This window comes from Aphelocoma coerulescens, chromosome 2 (assembly GCF_041296385.1).
Source record: "Aphelocoma coerulescens isolate FSJ_1873_10779 chromosome 2, UR_Acoe_1.0, whole genome shotgun sequence".
NCBI classification, from domain to species: Eukaryota; Metazoa; Chordata; class Aves; order Passeriformes; family Corvidae; genus Aphelocoma; species Aphelocoma coerulescens.
In genome coordinates, this window is record NC_091015.1 from 153,223,817 (window position 1) to 153,236,739 (window position 12,923).

Genomic DNA, 12,923 nt, shown 5'->3' on the forward strand with positions numbered 1-12,923 from the left:
ACTCCAGTTAGACAGTCCCTTGTTCCTCATTAATAACTCATGCTTCAAGTTGTTGCAAATGTTACTCTACATCATGAGAATTGGGACTTCAGAGTGAGTAAAATTGTACCCACAGAGTCCCTTCATCTCAGGTCCAATGCTCTTCTTAAAATTAAAGCGTACCTAGTTTTAAGATAAAAGTTAAGAAAAGTGGATGCTGTAGGATAATGTCCAAATTCTCACTCAACAGGTGACCCTTCTGAAGCTCAAGATGCTCTGTCAGTCCCCTCAGCTGTAAAGGGGAGAGAAAATATAAGAAAAAGCTTGGGGGTCAGGCAGAGAGGGCAGAGAGAGATCACTCAGCAATTACCATCATGGGCAAAACAGGCTCAACACAGGGAAATTAATTTAATTTACTTCAAATCAAATCAGGTTTAATCAGGATAATGGGCAATGATCTCCAAACTTAAAACACCTTCTCCCCCACTGCAGCTGTGTCCTCCTCAGTGGGAGGACTCCTCACACTCCTTCCCTGCCCCAGTGGGGTCCCTCCCATGAGAGACAGTCCTCCATGAACTCCAGTGTGAGTCCTTCCCACGGGTTGCAGTTCTTCACGAGCTGTCCCTTCCACAGGGGGAAACAGACTGTGCCAGCATGGATTCCACAGCTCCTTCAAGCACTTCTGTCTACTCCTGCTTCAGGACCCTCCATGGGCTGCAGGTGGATCTCTGCTCCATTGTGCACCGCCAAGGGCTGCAGGGGCACAGCTGCCTCACCATGGGCTGCACCACGGGCTTCAGGGGAATCTCTGCCTCATCACTTAGAGCACCTCGTGCTCTTCCTTCCTCACTGACCTTGGTGTCTGCAGGGCTGTTGCTCTCACATATTCTCACTCCTGTCTCTTTAGCTTTCATTGCCATGTTTTTTTTCCCTTTCTTAAATATGTTATCCCAGGGATGATACCACTGTCACCAATGTGCTTGGCCTTGGCCAGCAGTAGATCCATCTTGGAACTAGATGGCATTGGTTCTGTTGGACATGAGGGAAGCCTCTAGTAACTTCTTACAGAAGACACTACTGTAATGCCCCCACTACCAAAACCTTGTCACACACCCTGTCTTGGGTTGGAAGCTTATAGGATTGGTGTAGTTACTCTAAGACTGGGATATACTGGGATATGCAACCAGGACAGTGAATAGATAGTACAGAACCCTTGAGTATGCTTAAGGTAACTGTCTAGTTGACTATTCAACTCATAGTACAGACTAATATTTCCCTTCCTACTCAGGCTATCACAGCACATTTCAGGTGGCTGCTTCTTTGGTATCTCAAACAAAGAGACTGTGTGATGTTCAGTGCACTGCTTTGCAATGAGAAACTCTTTTTTATTTTGTTTTTTCTTTTTGTGACACTAGGATTTCGCCAGAATCTCTTCCTTTCTCTCCTTTTCATCCCCTTGAAGTACAACTAGAAGAGATGCATTTTTCCATGAGTTTCTAAATGAGAAACAAGAAAAGTGATCTGAAAAGGTTTCACTAAGCATAGTGAGTTTTCAAATTTCTATTTATTCAGTGTGTGAGCACAGTAGGATGAAATGCTCTTTAGACCTTTAAGTGTGCTTGAATTGTACTCAACCAATTGCCATTCCTTGTTCGCACAGGCTATTGAAGTAAAAGCTGCTCCCATATTCACTAGGTTGAAAGGAATCATTCAAACATAGAATTACTCTGATTGAATTGTATGTACATGAGAAATTGTTTTCCTGTCAAAAGGTTATCATAAAATAAACAGCAGAATCTGCATGAAGTACACATCTGACTCATGGCCATCCATTCAGAGGGCATGCTCTCTGCACTTAGTTCCTCTCTTTTCTCCATCATGTGCTTCCACACATGAAGAGAGAAACATATCCTAATAATATATTATCTATCCAGAAGGAATATATGCAAAATATAGGATGAAAAACCTTTGACATACTCTATAAACAATATATCCAAATATCTCCCAGCGACAGAGAAAAATTAGGAGAATCAGCAAACAAACATTCTAATAATAATAATAAGATGTCAAGTATTTTAACATTTCTATCCATATCTACAAGCTGCATTAATCATGGCTTTAGAGGCCATTAGGAGAGGATGGGGTTGGAATTTATTTGATGAAAAATAGAGGCATATGTTTGATCTAAACACAAAATCTATATTTAAAAAGTCTTATTGACTTCAGGCTGCAGAGAAAAGTAGGAGTTCTAGGCACAGTTCTTCTGCCCATTTTGAATATTATTTTCCTGGTGAGTTAACTGCTGAACTCCTATGCCTAGTTCTTGTTACTGGATATAAGGAGAATCTAGGAAGCCAGCTCAAAAACAGCCTCTAGACTCCAGGCATTAAAGATCAGCATGATCAATCCTATCATGGATGTCTATGAGGTCTCCCAAGGACACAGCACTGATACTTGTTCTCAGCAATTATTCTCTTTGTAGAAGGCTTGAGGAACACTCAGACACATTTGCAACTTATTTTGCCTGTAAAATGTAGAGGACTGTATAGATAATTACTATTATGAAGATAATATGGAGAATAACTATTATGATTTTGGGGAAGCTATGCTTGATCATTTACAGAATACAAAAATAGAAAAATAGAAAAATAGAAAAATTTAGACATTTCAACCCATCATTTGGCCACATATTCTTAAGGAAAACTGAATCACCTTACTATATGAGTAACTATCTGGTTTCATTCAAGAGAGGCAAGATATAATTTATATCATAGAGCTATTGCCGTAAAAGTATGTAATTCAGGCTATATCCTGCTTCATTTTTCACTAAGACAAAAATGAAGAAAAAGTCAGTGTTTCCTACATTCTGCTTAACAGCTCTCAACAGCACATAGAAAGGAGTTTGGAGAAAATTACCTGCATCAAGGAGCAAAAGGGTGTGGCTGACCAACACCCACAAACATGGAAACAGTGTTAATTCAAAAGAATCTTACCAATTTCATCAATACTTTTAGTCATTATACGAAAGCATCAAGATGGTAGACAACACATCCAAGCAAGTAAAATTATCTTTAATTTTTTCTGATTTCTTCATCAGAAAATCTCACAGCTTAGCTCTGCCAAGAACCCAAAAAGCTAATCAATATTCTCACAAAAATTTCAGATACCAGCATAAACTTTGTGTAGGTTTTCTGCAAAATGTGCAGCACTTTAGCATGCAATCAGTGCAAAGAAATATTCATGAGCCAGATCTCTGCATTACTTCCCAGCAACTAATCAAAACAGGAACAAGGAACAAGTCAGTAGGATGCATGTAGAATGTGGAGTTATTGGTTCTTTCTCATCTGTAGTATTTTACAATGGTGTATTAAATCTTTAGGATTTATTAATCATTAACACTACTAGAAATTAATTGTCAAGTACTTTGCTCATTACATTAGATTACCAAATATATGTAGGTTATGGTCCCAGCTGGAGAATCCAGAAATGCCTTGAATGAATTCTCTACATTCTTGGACTTTACTGAGTGATGCTCAAAACAATTTTGGTCAGATTCTTTAGAATTATTTTATCATATTTGTATATATTCGAAAATCGTGGTTCCTGGATTAAGATTATCATTGAAAGCCATTAAGATTGTGTGTGTTTCTATTCAGAATTCGGCATTGCTTTGGGAATATTTTTTTCTTAAGAGCTGAGTAAATTTATTTTTTTATCAGAAACTTGTGCATATGTAGTTCAGGATCTCATTCCCTTTTTGCAGATTAATGCTTTTCCTTTACTTGTTATACATACCATGAAGATTTCTAGAAAACTAAATTATATTTCAAAATGCCTTTTGCTTTTCTTATTGCTGCTTTTCACACAACCCATTTGTTCTCAGTTGACGCTGTCATGGGTGGAACACACTCTTCATGAGAAAAATATTCTTGCTTAAGTGTAGCAACTCTTGGTCTCTGCTTTACAATTTGGCACTCTTTTTCTCCAGTACAGGACAAGACAGCCGAACTATTTTATCACTGCCTTTATCAACAAACTGTGGTGTTGTGAAGTTTTTTCTGTTTGTTTTACCCAAGCCATCAAGTTATATTTCATATTAATCCTACCATAACTTTAAGCACTGCATTGTTCTCAAGTCCTGTAGAAAGCTATAAAGCATTTAGTTTTAGCTATTTCTTTAGCTTTCCTACAAATAATCTATAATGTATATAATTTTTAACTAAGTGCATTAATTTTATGTCAATATGTTTCATAGGAATAAAAAAAAAAGATGTTCAAATATTGAAGGTCAGAAGGACATTTCAGTCACCAGGTTTCCTGTTCCATCCCTAAATTGTACCTGTGTCAACAGCTTTGTGAGACAAGATTTACAGACACCAAAAATACATTTTTCAACAAGACTTTAGTTTGATTTGTGGAGCAGGAGCAGGCCAAGTTGAAAAGTCTATAAAAAGTAGTGCTGAGTCTCTCTTTTGTCCTTGTAGACAGCAAAGATATCTTGCGTGATTATAGCTTTCAGTATTAAAAAAGAACTCAAGGGCCAATATTTGCCAGGTGGCCTGGAAGGCTGGTGGGGCAACATTTCCCAAAAGAACTCGAGAACTAAGGTTCCACTTAATTTCACTTCAGAGTAAACTTAGACTCAGTTACTTGCTACTAATTTTTCACTTCACTACACATGAGTTTAGCAATGTCTTCAGCTTATAAATGGGGACTTATTAAAAGCCCAAATGTGTCAATGAGGGCACAACTAAAAAGTGTGGAGATGTAACAGTTCTTCAGCACCTTTTCACAACTCCAGCCTCACATACAAAGACACTCAGACGACTTCTTGAGCAGTGAACAGGGGTGGGTTATTCTTGTCTTAATGCATCAGAACAAGGACTATGTGACCTGGACACATTAAACACAGCAACATACAGATGAATGCCACACTTGGACTGAAAAAACAGCACAGGTACAGCTTTGCAGTCTGGTCATACATATGCCAAGACCCAAAAACTCATCACCTGAGTTGATGCAGTGACAAAAATCTGGTCTCAAGCTGTTCAGTAGCCAGCAGTTTGTGCAGACCACACAGTGGCTTAATTTTTCAGGCATACCCAGTCTTGTATGCCTCAAAAGCATGACACAGAAGGCTTTTTCATTAGAAATAAGATATCCATAGCTGCTTCTCAGCTGCACATAATTTCTAAGTGTGCTATATTTTGAAGTATGACAGCATTCAGGTGACCACAGGGAAAGCCTTCCCAGTAAAATATATTGCTAAGCATAGATAGTCTGGCAGCCGAGTAGAAGAAATAGAACAGCAGTACTGCAGAGGCACTTTACATGGTCTCATATATTGTGCATCTGGTATATAGGGTACTTTAGAAATGTACTGGAACCACCACAGGTGATAAGTGCATTTTCCTATTTATCTGTAAAGTGCTTCTTTGTGTCTGGATCCAATGATCTTTCTGAGGTTTCATGACTATGATCATTAAAGGAATGTGTCTTTTCAGCAACTTAGTTATGGCAGATAACAGTATCTGGTAATTTTTATGACTTTATAGATTTATACATTTATGTAACTGTACAACTTCATAATGACCCTGGGAGATAATGTAGAGAAGATGAAGTAGAAAGTATAAGTGAATTGGTGTCTCCTTTTCTAATAATTGTAAAACACATTATAATGAAGAATATAGTAACGATAATCTGCTAGTACTCACCAGTCCACCTTCAAGCCCTTTTTCAAATGAGATAACACCATGACCATAGTAACAAAGCCACCCAACAGCACAGCTGCAAGCTGCAAATCTCAGGCTGCAAATCTCACCCTAAGTGCTTAAAGCCCTCAGTCACTACAGGAGACAACTGAGAAGCCCATTTATTAAATCTCTGTCCTAGGAAACCCACACAGAAAAAATCTAAATCTCATAAAGAAATATTCTTTTACAAGGAAGACATATCTGAGACCTGGTGTACACCTGCGTGGTGGAGATAAACTAAGAGTTAGAAAATTCTCACTATCTCACTTATAAAGAGATACCAAAACAAAGCCTGTTGGTCTCATTCTGAATCTTTCAGTCCTTATTGGTTACAAGATCAGCCAGGGGAACAGCTATTCCACAGGAAAAATGGTCATATACATTGAGTTTGGATGTGCCTATGAATAAAGAGACTTTCCAGGATATTTGTGACAAAGTAAATCAATTTCATTCAATGAGAAAATTGTGCTTGTAGTTTCTAAGAGTCAGTGTCCTGTGATCTAAAATACATACAAGGTTGATAGAACTCAACAGTCTAACACAATCTGATCTTTTTCAGTTGTTTAAACTTATATCATCTCTCCATAGCAGGTATAATCTCCATTAAGTTCCTGTTACTGACAGAAGAAACAGGCCACAATCCAGAAAAGCACTTAAACACAGCTTAGCTTTAAATATGTGAAGTTGTATTGAAACCAATGAGAATACTCTCATGCTAAAAGTAAGCACATGCTTAAGTCGTCCACTGGATCAGGGCCATAAAATAATGCAGTTTTGCCAATAAATAACTTGTCCATCAAGATAATTTCCATTGAGACTCAAGGATTTTTTTTTTTTTTTAAAGCTACTTACTGTCAAAAGACAAGGAATTTCTGATTTCTTGTTCTTGGTTCTGATCTCTTGGTTGGGTTCATGTAACAGTGATAGGAGATCAGAATCAGGAGTGAGGCTTTTAACAGGGCTATGTTTGGTGTATAGGACTAATTTTATGATCCAAGAGGCATTTGCTTGTAAGTGCACTCACACAATCAGAACCTGGAACATTTCCTTAGCTGACATAAGAAAGTTTCCAGAAAACAGACATACAAATTAAAGCTTCTGAAAGGATAGACCTAATTTGCCTCACACACTAGCCTGGGATTTTAACTAGATTTTTTTCCATGTACATATTGTTTCTATGCAAGGAAGAAAGAGTAGCTTAAGTATGCTTGTCATCTGTATATATCTCTTTTGTCAAGAGCCAGATGAACGGGATAAAATCTATAGGTTTCTTCTAGCTGTCTTAATTGATTGCCAAATAAACTTACTCTTCTTTATTGCTCTACAAAAAAAAAGAAAAAAAGTCTGTTTGGTAAAACTTATGTAACGTACTTTTACTTCTTACAAAAACTGAAAAAAAGGGAGCTTTTTTCCAATGGCATGAAAAGCCAATTAGGACTGCCAGGAAAGTGGGTAGGGAAACCAGGGGTATGCCATTTGGCAGAGTGGTGCAGAAAATGGTACCTCACCATCTAGAGCCAAATCTAGTGTGTGATGGAGCTGATCTCTCTGCTAATATATTACATTTTTGAGTGATGCCTGGAAAATTGTAGCATAAGCTGTAAACTGCCAGAAAGTGACACTGGAATTATAAACCCTTTAAAGAAGCATTTAGACAAAATAAACAGAGACCAGACCATAAGAGGGATAATGGGCTGTTCTCCCTTTAGTCAATGCAGTAAGATATTGGAGAGAGTTAACACTGAAGGGGAACTTCAAGTAAGTCATATTCTGAGTGACAAACACAGACTGGTGAAAAGGGAGCTGTTTGGGAAACAGGTCTGTTCCAAGAGAACTCCGTGTTTAAAACATGCTACAGGAAAATATTTTGAAGGAGTAAATTTTTTTCAAAATAAACCTTTAAACCTTTTGCGTTCTGCTTTGCAATTACTTTATTACTAAATATATTTTGTACTTAAAAAGTCAAGAATATTTCTAATGATATTAAAGAACCAAATAGTTCATAATTACTGCAGCTACCATCCAAGTTTCTGAGGGTACTGTGAGATGTCATAGCAGCTGATGGGCAGTGCTCTCACATGAAGAGACATTTTTTCATTAATATATATTGGAATGGGGATGAAAGAGAGTTTGATTAAAATGAAGAATGTATTTGGTTTGTGTGGCAAGGCTACCGTAAGGGGGACACTAAAGGGGTGGCTTCTCTGAGAAGCTGCTGGAAGCTTCCCCCATGTCTGACAGAGCCAATGCCAGCTGGCTCCAGGATGGAACCCACTGCTGGCCAAGGCTGAGCCCGGCAGTGACAGTGGTAATGCCTCTGGGATGATGTGTTTAAGAAGGGGGAAAAAACAGGGCAACTGCAGCTGAAGAGACAGGAGAGAAAACATGAGAGGAACAGCTCTGCAGATACCAAGATCAGCGAGGAAGGAGAGGCAGGAGGTGCTCCAGGGGCTGTAGCAGAGTTTCCTCTGCAGCCCATGGTGCAGCTCATGGTGAGGCAGCTGTGCCCCTGCAGCCCATGGAGGTCCATGGTGGAGCAGAGATCCACCTGCAGCCCCTGGAGGATTCCATGCCAGAGAATGAGAGAATGACTTGGTGGGCAACTGGTGTCTAGCCAGGGTCAACCAACCACAAAGAGAAATACTGTTTGGAGTTACTGAGGCCAAATGAAATGATGGACATAGGCTCATTTCTGAAGAAGGAGTAGGGATCTATTTCCTTTCACAGTTTAAGATTTCATTAGGAAACATTAAAGTACTGTATTTTCTCTGCTATTTAACAAGTGATGGCAAGTGATCATAATGTTCTCAGGAAATATTAATCAACTTTCCTTTAACTAAGTAGATACTGAAATTTTTCAAGTCCAGCAGTGTCAGCAAAGCAGATGCTCAAATGACATGGGTGAGCAGAAAATGGATTGTGGAGTGACTGTTAGAGAAGGATTTCTCTACATAATCAGAATAGGACTTTAGAGAGAGCATGTTGAAGTGTGTGCATGTTGAAGGTAAGTTTTGCCCATTAGGAGCATTTGCAAATATAGTCACAAAATAGAAAATTTGAAGTTTAGCTACCTGCAGAGGCAAAATAGTCAGACAGCTAATGTGCAGCAGTTTCGAAAAGGTTAATTAAGCTCCTCTATTATACTGTGAATACATAATCAACACCTGTGAAACAGGATCTTGCTGGTCTTACAGGTACCATGTCCTGCACATTAATCAATTAGGCCACAGTGAAAGGCTTAAAGCAAGAGCTGAGTATGGGCTGGTGCAGAAATGGTTCAGTACTAGAGAGGTAACATCTCCTACTAAGTTATGTCACAGGGCCAACATCAGAGTTTAGTTGGAGTACAGCTGTGGGGAAAAACAACTAGAGCAGCCCAGTCAGCAAGTCAGAACATTCTCTTCAGGGCTGATGAACTTTTAAATGCTTTTGCTTCATATAACATGTGAAATAGACAAACACCTATGTAAAAAAAGACTGGCAGCAAACCCACTCACCCGATGTGTAAAAATGCTGTGAATGGCTTTAGTTCATGCATTTTATTCATGCAGTGACTTCAGTACAGAAAATACTTGAATTTGCATCTTCTAGGCCTTGCCAGTGTCCTAATAATGAGTGATTTTATTTTCATTTTGAACAGAAATCTCTGAAGACATTCCTTCTCCTGCTAAGTTCTTAAAATGTATGTATTTCTAATAAAGAAGTCTCTCTTTCAAGCATGAAATGTTTTCAGAAATTTCCTTGGAAAAAATCCCTAGAATTGCCTCTTCCTGAGGGGCACCCTATATCTGTATAGAGAAGTACAAGGTGCCTGCCAAGGACAGGACTGCAGTTGGGATGCCTCTGTCATGAAAGTCTTGAAGAATATTTTAGAGGAGCTCTGTCTTATACTGCCCACAGGTAGACATATCATTAGAGTAATAAAAGTTCTCCGTGGAACTTGTGCATGTTTGGTATTTTCTGTAAATTCATTTCCTCACAGCCGACTGGACATTGTCATGAGTTCTGCTAAAAATGTACAGGATGGAATAGAATCCAGTTTCTCTCTCTATTATCAGTTTTGCAAAGTTATAGTAAAAAAGAATGAGTAAAAACTAGTTGCACAAAAAAAAGTTATTATTCAATACCAATAGATTTTTAAATGAGAAGGGCCATTTTGAGAAAGTTCCTTTTTAGAATAAAACTACAGTTTCAAAAGCTTGTATAAAACCCAACACTGTTGACCCACTCCTATAGAATAGTCAGACTTCATTAGAAAGAGCCTCTTACAGTGAGTTGGTGAGAAAGAAGGGGGGTTTTGCTTAAAAGTCTAGAAGATTTTATAGCCAATACATGATATATTATACATGCTTAGACCAAGCCTGGGATTTGCTGGATCTCAGGAACGCTCCTAAATGTGGGCAGTGTGACCCAACTATCCCTCTTTTCAAGAAACTGGCTTCTTTTGCTGCCTCACCAGGCAGGAGCTATTTATCTTGAGCTTCATGTAGCCTTTTATAACCTAGTGCTCCTCAGGATTATTAGTCCTCCCAAATGAACAACTTCTGTGCATATTGTGTACCTTTAGGTCTACTGTCAGGACAGGAAGAAGTCTGCCCTGATCTTTCCCTTAAACTATTGAAAGGTCAATTAAATCAAAATGGGTATTAAAAAAAGTATAGACACATTCTTTAATTTAAGCTGGAAAGTTTTCAGAAGCAAAAGAATATTAAGTATGGTTAATTCCTTCTTTTCATTTTCAGCCCCAGTTTTGCAGCTGCTGCACACATTGAGTCCCCATTGTGAACCCTGATTGTGAAAAATTGGACAGAAGACGGGGAAAAACTACATGGAAGAAGTGAGGAGGATTGTAATCATGAATATAATAAGAATGCTTCTTTCAAGTACATCATCAAAATTTAACAAATCAGCACAGGCATTTTCAAAGTTCAGAACCTGTCACTTTTCAGAAAAAGGATTGGGTTTTTTTTACCTTCCTTAACCCCTGAATCACTTTCGGGTGCATAGCCATTTCCAACAAAAATGTGTCTTCCCTTCCCAAAACATATTTTCTGATCAAGCTACATGTTTCCAAAAGGAAGGTGAGAGAAGTGCATTAAACGTTTTGAATGAGGAAGGCAGTTCTCATGTTCTCAGTTCTCGTGAGTGTGCACTCCACTGCCAGGGACTGCCTGGTGAGCCCGCCCTGCTTGTCCTGCCCAGAAGAACTGGACTCTCACTTGTGAACAGCTCCATTGTGTCTCAAGAACAGAGCTGTCTGTCTTAGAGTGCTCTTGCTGTACAGCAGCATCTAATTTGTGGAAGGATGAACAATGAAATTATGAAGTACTCATTTTATTTCTTCTCAGGACCTTCTACACTCTGTATTTTTTTAATGAAGTTTATAAATTGTTTTGCTTATAATTGCTAGTCTACATACACCAATGCTAGGCTATAGAAATAACTGTTGATTCCTTCTTTCTCACATCATCATCATCACTAATAAAAATGGAGTTTTCATTACTGCTAGCTTGAAAAACTGGAAGACCTGTAGAAGGGATGTTTTACTAAAATGTACTAATCTTAAAATACCTGTATCTTGCTGTGAATGCACTCTTTTGTCTAAGAAAGCCTAAATTAAATTCAAAATGACATTTTCCCCTCTAGGTATCTTGTTAAACAACCTTTTTTCATGAGGAAAACCTGCATTAACAAATAACTTTAAAACTGTTTGTTCAAAAAAAAATATAATGGCCTGGGTTTCTTGCTTCATTTGGGACAATACAGAAGTGCCTGTGTGGTGTGGTACAAAGGCCATGCTGATACATATTCAGGATGACCAGCATAACTTACTCACTTGCTTTGCCACCCAAAGAATATAGCCATCCCAAACTCATCTGGCTAACAAGTTTTTGCCAAAGCAGTCACACATGCTTTCCTTGCCACACCCCATTCTTAATGAGAAAGGAACTTGGAAAGAGAGTCTCTTGCTGAGTCACATGCTTTGCATACAGGGCACTCAGTCAAATGACTTTGCTAGGACCCCTAGATTATTTAAACACATCCTGGTTTGTATTTCCATTCTGTAATCTGTCTGTGCTACACCTTCTGTAAAATGGCACTAGAAATATTGTGGTAAGTACACATGAACACATCCAGAGAGAGGCTCCTTGTAAACCCTTCCATCTTTACACGCCTGCTTTAGAACTGATATTCAGGAAATGAAACAGTGACACTAATATCACCACGGTATAAAGATTAACAAATAGTATAGCAGCAGCCTGCATATTGCTGTGGAAAGACAGTTGCAGATGCAGGATTGAATCAATATCCATTGTAGGTTTGAAAAAGTAAGTTGTTGCATTTAGAAACTTTGTGGGCAGGTAGATGTTTGAATGCAAAAAGAAAAACATTTCTCTAGCAAGCTGATTTGCAATAGATGAAGATGGATCTGGGCTTCTGAATCAAAGGAATAGTGTGTAAAATGTAGGTTCAGTGGTCAGCATTGGTTAGTATCACAAGATTCATCTGTGGCTCTGCTAACACACCTCAGCATGGTGTGAGTCTGCAAGTCTTATAATTTCAGATTGGTATTTTCATCCAATAGCACTATGCCTATCAGCATCTGTGATTTCCAGTCCTTTTCCGAATTTCCACTTGCTTTGATGTGATAAAAGTATATAGGCAAATTTGATCAGACCATCAGGGATTCCTGCACACTCTTTTTCAAGGCTATCAGATAAAGCAGAAATATTTCACTTCTAATAAATATCCATTTACAAACAATTACTTTTTTACAGGAAAGAGAAAATATGAGAATAGCAATAAATGGGAGACATCCCAAATTTATATGAATGAACAGCAGAAAATGGTCACTGTCTTATTTTCCAAATTTTTAGCACAGTTTAATAGAGGATTTTTATTAGAAAGTGTCACACTGGTGGTTCCTGCCGCTTCAGTGACATACACAACAGTGAGGGAACATACAGACAGATATTTTTGACTAGGTTTTCACTGCTGGATGTTACTATTTAGAAGGAGGGATGGTTTTATTTTGTCACTGTCTTTCTTCTTTTGTTTAGTGAGAAAGAAAAGAACATATTGCTTCTATGACTCATTCTTCTCATAAAAATCTCTGACTTTGATACTTTAATAGTCATGCTCCCCAGCTTGTGGCATAGTGGGTAATGCATTTGTAATCCTGGCATGGCA

General features: G+C 38.3%; 1 long non-coding RNA gene across 1 annotated transcript; it reads left to right on the forward strand.

The window, feature by feature from the left end:
• Window positions 1-486: 486 nt before the first annotated feature.
• On the forward strand, window positions 487-11,362 carry LOC138106000 (uncharacterized). The gene is made up of 3 exons (XR_011148856.1): window positions 487-562; window positions 1,395-1,523; window positions 10,475-11,362. It is a non-coding gene; the product is annotated as an uncharacterized lncRNA (long non-coding RNA).
• Window positions 11,363-12,923: the final 1,561 nt, after the last annotated feature.